The 9966-nt window shown below is 45.9% G+C and overlaps 1 long non-coding RNA gene across 1 annotated transcript; it reads right to left on the bottom strand.

The window, feature by feature from the left end:
- Positions 1-1689: 1689 nt before the first annotated feature.
- On the bottom strand, positions 1690-7210 carry LOC142924841 (uncharacterized). Its single transcript, XR_012941944.1, has 2 exons — positions 3037-7210; positions 1690-2057 (listed from the first exon to the last, which is right to left on the bottom strand). It is a non-coding gene; the product is annotated as an uncharacterized LOC142924841 (long non-coding RNA).
- Between the last annotated feature and the right edge of the window lie 2756 nt (positions 7211-9966).

Genomic DNA, 9966 nt, shown 5'->3' with positions numbered 1-9966 from the left:
GAGTTTTCCATCTATATTTAAAAGTACATACCTCCAGTAGCTTCCGAATATCGGAAGGAAGAGCGTTCCAGACGACCGCAGAAGCGCATCTGAAAGCGCGTGATGCGGTGATCATCTTTGTTCAATAGCCAGCCAAAAGCCGCTGCTGCGAGGATGACTGGAGTTCGCCTGGTGGCTCAGACAGTGATGACAAAAATATATTTGTGGAGGTGCTTGAATGGAGGGCTTTTGATGTTAAAGCCGTAGTTGAGCTTGATTAAATATCTGTCTCACTTCCTACTAACATTTATTCAACATGACTCTGCAGAGCCCTGTGCATTTTGTTATAAACCCACTCAGTCACTTGAGAAATGGAACACGGGGGTGGTCAGTTATGCTGACTCATGACATTAAATTGGCCAAGGTTGAAATAAAGTCTCAATTTAAGCGCCGACGTGATCGGCATTGAACTAAGAGCCAATGGCATGGAACAAAATGTTGGTACAATAGTTTTTTTTATTGTTGCTGAGCCATTTGGCATTGGTCTCTCGTACTAATTTAGCAAAGATGGCATGCCCTGCCCAATTACTTTTCTCAACAGTCTGAACACAATGTCTCTTCCCTGGACGCGCTGTCTAATTTTGCGTATGTATCTTTCTGTTTCTCAGTGTAATTTGAAGGAGGGCGCCGATACATGCTGCTTTGTGCACTTATCACATTCCCCCCTCCCCAACGTATGTGCCACGTTTACAATGCATGTGCTATAGCAGGTAACGCAGACAAAAAAAATAACAGGGAATGGGACAACGGCAAGAGAATAGAAAACGATTGTATTTGGCCAAGTTGAAAAATTTGGGCTCATTGAAAAGCCGTTCGTTCGGCTAAGGCAATGCAACCGCACACGGATGATGAACGGTACTATGATGAAATAATTACTCAACATCATCCGTGAGAACTACGTTTTCGTTCGATTTTCTTAAAATCATAATCTGACATGTCAGCCTCTTTTAAAACGTTCGCATCGCCGTTTGCTTGACGGGCAATGCGCGTGACGTTCTTGTTGTGCATATGCCGCTATTCATTCCCATTACTAACGCTGCCAGTCAATAATTAACATCGACGTGAATGAGATGCACGCTGTGTTAGGCTATTGTCATGGCCATCGTTTCTTTCGTCAATGAATAGCTGCAATCCCGTGTTTCTATTGCTGTTGCAGGTGCAAAATGTCATTCTACATTTTCATCGCAGTGGAAGTGTTTTTTAGTAGCTTCAGAATGCGTTTATAAATCACATCCCAAGTATATGTTGCCCGACGTTGCCGTGTACGATGCTTACTAATAATGATATGTAAAGCTCTTGGTCTATCCACTGCTGCATGAAGATCTCCCCATGTTGTGTCTGTCATGGGCAGGGATTGGCTCTTTAAGTGCCGCTTCGTGACGTTTGTTTTACTAAGGACCACCATCTGGTATTCACATTGCATTGATGGCTCTTGAAATATTGAGGTATTTTTTTACGGAAATTCTTATTTGGGTTGGGTTCGGCTGCGTGTTGGGCATTTCTTCTCTCAAGTTTTCAGTGCGCACTGCTAGCGGGCATCTTCTATGGATGTATGTGTAGTGTCATAGGTCTCTTCTTCCTTCCGCTCGAGGCTTATGTGTGCGTGTGGGTGGCGTGCGTTGCACACACACTCAGTCGGAGACGGGGTAGTCACAGGAGGTACCGTCTTTCATTGATCCACGCCACCAACTCGGGCCCCCCTCTCTCTCTCTCTCACGACCACGCTGCCACACGGCCCGGCCCAGACACGACCCTGTCCACGTTGCACCGACGGCGTCGACCGAGACAGCCAAGCGCTGTCCGGCTGCACAACGATCAGGCGAAGGCGGCGGCGGCGGCGACGACGAGACGAGTCGACTCCCAGAACCGGCAGCCCGGAGCTCTCGCTCTCCGCTGCTTTTATTCCCCTCGGCGCGGCTTGGCTCCGCCCTAGCCACGCCTCCCTTCTCGAACCCTCCGGAGGGTTCCAGGGGCCTCCCTATGAGGTCTACCGTGACCCTTGACCCAGTTCCTCTGCCCTGCCGGCACACACACACACAAACCGTGTACATGCTTAGCGGCGTGTGCGCTAAGTATCTACCTGCAGTTGCAGCTGCTGTAGAACAGTCAGCGCTATGTCATTACATATGTACAGGGATCCCACGAACAGAGCCACCTTGCTGATATATTCAAATTCTGCATTCTCTATATTTACATATTTTTACAACGGGTGGGTAAAACAAATCTTCACGCACGTTCACCTGACAATTTGAAGTCAAACTGAAGCTTTATTACACGATAATGTACGTATGTTGAACTGCTTTCGCACCGTACGTAACCAACCGTGCTATTCGGAGGTGCGGGGGAAGGACAACAACACTTAACACAAAAAACTTTTGCAAGTAATTTTACTTTCACGAGTTGAAATGAAAGCACCTGCGTGTTCAATTGGTCATGGGAGTTGCTTAACCTTACTTCAAAACGCTGGCCATACTTTGCGGGTTGACGAAGTTGGTAAGTCCCAGGACTGGCTCAGATATCAGTATTCTATTCCATTCCTGCGTAAGGCAAAGGTTCAGGAGATAATTGTCAATGTCGAAGTCTGCTAGCAGCGAGAGGGCTTCAGGAGAGAGTCTGTGGAGTTTTTTTCTATTCCTCCGCCGTTGAAGGAGTGAAGACTTCAGTGCTTTACTATACGGTCCGTACTGTGTGTTACAGGGCCACAGTTGCCTGTTGATGCTCTGATGCGGTTGATCGTTCCACCAGTGTCTTCGAGAAATGTCAAATTCAGGAAGCGCCGTTGTTTGGCTCTCGAATTATAATTAATCACTTGCCACTGACGTTAGTGTCACACCTAGGATTGAAACTCAGGATGGTGGGCCTCCGACGTGCCGTGCGGTGACCGCCAAGCCACTCCTATACACAAAAAAAACGCTTCACTTGCCGTCACATAGCACCTCCCGTGTGGTGTAATCGCAGGTTGTGCAGGGGTGAGGCATTCCAGAGAGACCGGCATACCAGGCCGCGATATCCCAGCGTGGAAACAGGGTATCCTCTCCCGCCCCCGCCGATCGCTGGAGCGAACTCCCCAACTCGGCACGCAATAATAAATCTGCTGGGGAACATTCCCGGCGGGCCAATGTTACCAGGCGAGGAATTAAAACACTGTACCAAAAAGCGAAGCGTTATGGGAACATATTTAGCAGGCAAATCTGCCGCAGCTCAAATTTTAAAAAAGAAAGTTGGAAAAAAAATCAGATCACCAAGCAGTGATGTAAATAATACAACAACACGCACGCACAAGAGTCAAACACGTGTGTTTATATTGCAATGAGGGTGGCCAAGTAAATGACTGTTGAGATATGTCTCGTTATGGTGCTGTTTTAGGATTATATAAATAATGCCAATGATTTATATCAGGGAAGTCTCACTGAGCCTCGCAGAGTCTCCACACTCAGTGAGCTTGATACTCGGTGAGTCCAGCAATCGGCTTCAGGAGCACCCTGCGTTGGAATGTCTGGTCGATTCTATTCACGAGTGTTTTGCTTCACGTAGGAGGGAACTTTGATCAGCGGTAGAGCGAGGAGGGTGACACTCACCAGTGCCATCTTCTCGCCGAATGACAGCCCCACGCCTACAACACTTGACAAGCCCCGGTGGTCACCCAGCCCACAATGCACGTGGTGAATACGAGATGGTGGGCCCTTAATAAATACACGTCACGAAGCAGTACCTCATAGAGCCGCACGCGGCTGCAGAGACGCAGGTTGCCGAGCCTGGGTGACGGGGGAAAAAAATAAATAATAAGTTTATATATATTTTGACTGAATGAACAATTGTGTAACAATAGCCATAACGACTATGTAAAACATAAGCGCTCTAAGAGATGAAAGTATGGTGCTGTGAAAGTGGTGTTCGGTAATATCCCTGAGTAAGTGAGGAATGCCAATAGGATGCGCCGACATGGGAAAGGGATCAATCCTATAGATTATTTAAGCAGTGTGTTCCCTGTTGTCAACAACATTTATTTATGACATAACTCGCTTTGTGAAGTCCCGTTGTGTATCCTCATCCATTCCCCTTCAACACAGAAGCAGATCTGTACGAGGTGGTGCATCAGCACATATTATATGAGCCTCACTCACTAAATATTAACGATGCTTTACGCAATCGCATTATGCAAGTCGGGGTCATTCCAAAGGATTTCCTTCCACCGGAGTAATTTTCACCAGATTGCCAATGCGTGCATGTCCGCAGTTATCGATAAGGAGACCGCAGTCTGCCGTGTCCTCCTTACTCCACCCTGCCACATGCACGCGTCTCAAAAAGCCCACAGATATGTCTCACATTCCACGACGAATTCCACCCTGGTTGCCATCCATACGCTCGCTAATGTACAGGAATGCACAGTGATCGCTTATCCGCGTACCATTAATTTCCCAGCAATCTGTTCGTTTCGTGCAAAGGGGCGTGGAGAGATGAACGCTCGGAAACGACTCGAGAAAGGGGAACGTAGATTCAAAGAACGTGTCGTGTCGTCTGTGCGTGGCGTGCGTCGCCCACACAGTCAGCCGGAGACGAGGTGGTCACAGGGGGGCACCGCTCTGCGCTCTTTATTCGTTGTTGCCGAGCTCACGCCACCACTCGGGCCCCCTCGCTCTCCCACACGTGACCCATCCCCGACACGACCCTGCCCGCGTTGCACCGACGGCGTCCACCGGGACAGCCAAGCGCTGTCCGGCTGCGGCAACGGTCGGGCGAAGGCGGCGACGACGACAAGACGACTCCCAGAACCGGCAGCTCGGAGCTCTCGCTCTCCGCTGCTTTTATTCCCCTCGGCGCGGCTTGGCTCTGCCCTAGCCGCGCCTCCCTTCTCGAACCCTCCAGAGGGTTCCAGGGGCTTCCCCACGAGGTCTACCGTAACCCTTGCCCCAGTTCCTCCGCCCTGCCGGCACACACACACACACCGCGTACATGCTCAGCGGCGTGTGCTCTCAGTGCCCACCTGCTGCTGCTGCTGTCCAACAGTCAGCGCTATGTCACTACAAACATACCCAGGATAAAGGCATTATTCAATTTGTTGAGTGAGTTGGCTTGGACAGGACACATCGATAGACGAGATGATGGCCAAGAATAGCGATGGAGTGGCAGACAAGGAATGGAACGCATCTGAGAACGTCGACCGAGGAGATGGAGTGATGCGATCAGCAAGCGTGCAGTGGATTGCTACATCCTCATGAAGCAGTGACTTGATCATGGCTGATGATGATCAATTTCATGGCATACCTTAAGATGTGAAAATCTGCAAGCCGTTAGTGTTTTTTTGTGAAAACATCAAAACAACATTCCCCCAATCATCCCGAGAGTGTTTGATAAACAAAAAATTATCTGGCCAAAAATATATTTAAATAACTTACACTCGATCCACTTTGGCACACGGGTATACTTGGACTGCGTCACGTATTCACGTGTTTACTGATGTAGTTTACACTTGTATTCACATTTATTTCATAAGTAATATTGTTGTACCTTTATGAACAGCATGCCAGTTAGTAAAACAATGATGATGATTCCTAAGATATCCTAGTAAAACAATTGTGTGATACATATCCTGCGATCTATAATTCACAATCCTATGATAAGCTATAACAAGAGAAAAGCCTTCCCATATCGTGTAAGTTAAGATGTTGTTCGACTATACTTAATCACGTCATTCATTGCGGATAAACATTATTTTACTTAACATTTTTTTATTTTGATTTAAAGCTTTCGTGACTGCAGGGATTCATATTCTTGGTTCTTTCGGTAAAGTCACGTAGAAGGGAAACAATAAACTAATAAAAATATAAAACAATAAAATTCTCACGACGTTTCGACTGCAACACAAGAACATTTCCTTGCTGTGGTTGTCACACCTGATGATGATTGCTTGTGTTGCAGTCGAAACGTCGTGAGAATTGTATTGTTTTATATTTTTATTATCTTATTGTTTCCCTTCTACGTGACTTTACCGGAATAACCAAGAATATGAACATTTTTACTTAAAATTTTACTCGAAACTTTACTTTAAATGTTACTTAAAACTCCAGGTTCATTGCTTTAGTTATAATTTTTTTCATTATCCTTCGCCTGGACAAAGTGCAAACTGCATGCAGTTTTCAGATAACATTCACCACTGGCTGTCGTGGGCAGGGCCGAGGTAGTCATGGCCAAGGGGAATCAAAGTCAAGTCGCTAGAGTTATTATAGCACGGTGCCAGCTATAGTGTAAACACCAAACCGTAGCACAACATCGCATACCCGACTCGCCTGGGGAGGTATCGGCGAATACGTGAAAAGGTTGGATGTGTGATCGTCTCTAGAGAATTACGGTTACACCACCATGCACGAATAAGTTACTGGGCAAAAAAAATATAAGCAAACGCAAAACTGATTTAAACTTGGACAGAATGCCTTTTTGTAATTTAGAAGCGGGTGGACGTAGACGAGATTAAGACAAACATTAAATGTGCGATTTGTGAACACGCTCAGGAAAGTAAAGTTTACACAATCGGGCCCTTGGCGTTTGGAGGTCAATTGGTCAACGTGAATGTGCAACGGTCGGATTTGGAACATCTTACTGTGACTTTCTTAGTAAACTCAAATCGTGCAAGAGGTGAGTCAGAAGTGAATATCTCAAAAATATATTTTTGAAAAGTTTTCAACATTTCAACGGCTAAGAGACATGATTGATGTTAAATAATAATATTTATTTATATAATTAATTAATAGCTCTTGAGCAATTATAATAGCGATGAATTCGCACCGCGTGGCTGAGTAGACGCACGAGAGCGCGCGTAACGTTGCGTTTGATTCCTCGTGCAAATTGCGCAATCGTTGTCACCCCCCCCCGCCCCCACCAGGTAAGACTGTGCACCTGGGTGCAGTCTGCTTGGACACTGCCCAGGCGCTTCCGCGGCTCTGCGGTCGGGAGGGAGGGGGGTGCTTCACCTGCCGCTCGCAGCTCAGAAGGAGTGGTCCGTCCCTGCATTCCAACGGCGCGACCGGCTGCGACTGCCCATGTAAGGGCACGGACGAAGCGTGTTGGTCTCCACTGAAGCACGTGCGTGTGTATCATTGGCCGTGTGTTGAACCTCTTTCGCACCGTACGTAGCCAACCCTGCTAATCGGAGGTGCGGGTGAAGGACAACAGACTAAACACACAAAAAAGTAGTTCCAAAGAAATGAGTTTGCAATGTAGATGATCTAAAAGTGCATAACTTCAGTGGTTTCCTAATATCAGAAGGAAGAACATTCCAGACGGCCGCAGAAGCGCATTTGAAAGCATGTGTGTGGATAACAATCTTTGTCGTTTCGTAGTGTTTTTGCCACTGCGTAGGGGTGTGCGGAATAACACATGTATAACGTTTAATGAATTCAGCCTTAAATCGGGGAACTGGGACAATTTAGGCGAGTAAAGGGTGCACAGGTCCAGAGACCATCGCTGCATCTTGATTGGAGTAAAGGAAGCTTTGATCCAAGAAGTGAACACATTAATGGTGATGGTGTTGACTATGATAACTTTGCTGCTGATTGGGGAGGATTTCACCCAGCAGTGAGTTAACTCACCTCTGTAAGACATCAGGGGTGAGTTATTACTAGGCTTCTTAGTGGTACAACTGCCAGTGTGCACAAAAACATCTGGACAAATTTACACAATTTTTTTTCAAACATTAACCCCTTTTTTGCTCCAAAATGAATATTTTACTTGGATAATCCCTTGAGATGGAACATCTCGTTTGCAGGTGGGTCCAAGCTGTCCAGGGTGTCAAGTAACCCACACATAGCAAACACGTAAAATGTAATTCTAGATTTGAAGTTTTCGTGACTGCAAGAATACATACTCTTTGGTTCTTTCGGTAAAGTCACGTAGGTAAAAAAAAATTTAATACAATAAAACAAAAATGTGAGTTGTGTCCATTTTTTTCATTAATGTATTAATTAATTGATTCCCCACCTACGTGACTTTACCGAAAGAACCAAAGAGTACGTAAAATGTACTACATATTGAGTATTTGTTTATACAATGTCATATAAGTTTGACATCGTGTTAAGAATTGGATATATTTGCAAGCATCGGGGTTGAGCGGTGGCTAAGTGGTAAGCGCACTGTGCTATGAACCTGATGACCCATAGTTAAATTCCAGGCCACGTCTAACATTGGGGGCGAGTGAGATATGAACTGGCCTTGCTTCCCGTACTCTTCACCCATTCACCAATCCGTACTTCTTCTTTCGTATGGCTGATGTCGACGCAGAGCATCAACTACAAACCAACCACACTGACCAGCGAGGTAAACTCTGGTCAAACAATCCCCATTTACTGACACGGCGTGTGTGAAGGCCTTTGTCCCTCCGTGTGAATTGACAAAGTTCGGTGTGTAGGCAGAGTGGCTGCATTGGAACATCATAATGGATATACTCTTCATATTGTGTGTTCACGCATTTAAAAATGCATGGCTTAAAGTGCATATGCAATGCTGTATACACACGCGCAAAGTTTGATTATACATTTTAAACGTGACTTTATTTGGTTTGTGTATCGCGTTCGCGTTGGTTTGGGTGTGTTCCATGTCTGTGGCGTTGGAGGCTGGAATGTTAAAGCCTATGGATTGACATCATAAAAGCTCTTTTATTACAATTGTGCTAAACGGCCAGGAACGCACTCGGCATACAATGCGGGGGCTGTTACCGTATAAGGGCAGTGGATTATGCTGACTAATCCTGAGAGGGGCACGAAACACAGCTTCTGTTAACAATTACGCCTACAGAAGCAACTATGGCACAACTGCTTTCAAAAGCCAACCACCCACTGCTACAAATGTTTTGGAGGGAAAAAAAATCCGTTTCCATGAGTGTGTGCTCGTGGGTTTTTGTTCTTTTCAGAATTTCAAACTCATACCGCTCACGTGTAGCTGCTGCGGTTTTGTGTTTCTTAAAGTTCATGTAGAAGGGAAAAAAACATCCGTCTTTTAAAATTCTCTCTCAAGAGTTAATTATGTCATTGTAAAAATTAGAAATATCAGCTTTTTGATAATTGAAACGGATAGCGCATGACGCAAGTGTTTTTTTGCAGCCTGCTTTATAATCCAAGTTAAGCTTGTCGGGTTTGAGCTGCGTGTTGAACATTTCTTCTCGCAGGTGATTGCCACCCACGTCTACGGGCGTCATCAGGAAGGCTACATCAACTGCTGCAGATTCCCGCAGTAGTGCATGGTGAAAATATTGTGCAAAATAAATGCTCGACACGCAGCTTAAGCCCGGAAAACCGCACTTTGTACAAATTAAATAACTTGATTGTCGGCATGGAGTGGATTCACACCCCCTGTTAGACAGCTGTGGGTTTTCTTTGACTGAGCCAAAGTACACTCACGTCTGGATATTTAATAACATATTACGAAGTAACTTGGTAATTATTGTATTTATGCTTGAAGCGTTGTGCTTCTCTCCATCACACCTACCCCTCCCATTATTTTCCTCTCCTCTGTTGCCAAGTCCACGGTTGTCAGATCAGACACAACCCACACCCGAACGCTCGGTGTGCAGGCGGCCACGCTTGACGGATCCGCGGGGAGACAAGTATGCACAGGTTGGGCGTGCATTGGGATTGTACCGTGCACCGAGCGACTGGCAGGGGCGAAAGGCGTCGTTACACGCTGACGCATTCTAAAACCACCCAGCATTTTCCATGAGTGTGGAAATACGGTACCAGTGGCGGGTTTTTTTTTTGGTGTTTTTGCTGAATCACGTAACGTTAAATTGTATCTTACAATGTCCTCGCATGTATCTGGCGGCAACGGTATACACGTGAATACTTTGTTAAGTTGCCTTTTTTAAAGAGGGAATGTAAGATTTCGTTTTTCTTCTCTATGGCGTTTCTCTCTCTCTTCTCGTTGCATTCCCATTTCTAC

This window comes from Petromyzon marinus, chromosome 17 (genome assembly GCF_048934315.1).
Source record: "Petromyzon marinus isolate PM22_M1 ecotype Great Lakes invasive population chromosome 17, UKy_Petmar_22M1.pri1.0, whole genome shotgun sequence".
Lineage (NCBI taxonomy): Eukaryota > Metazoa > Chordata > Hyperoartia > Petromyzontiformes > Petromyzontidae > Petromyzon > Petromyzon marinus.
Note: the sequence above shows the minus strand (reverse complement) of the source record. Positions and strands in the feature narration are given on the sequence as shown.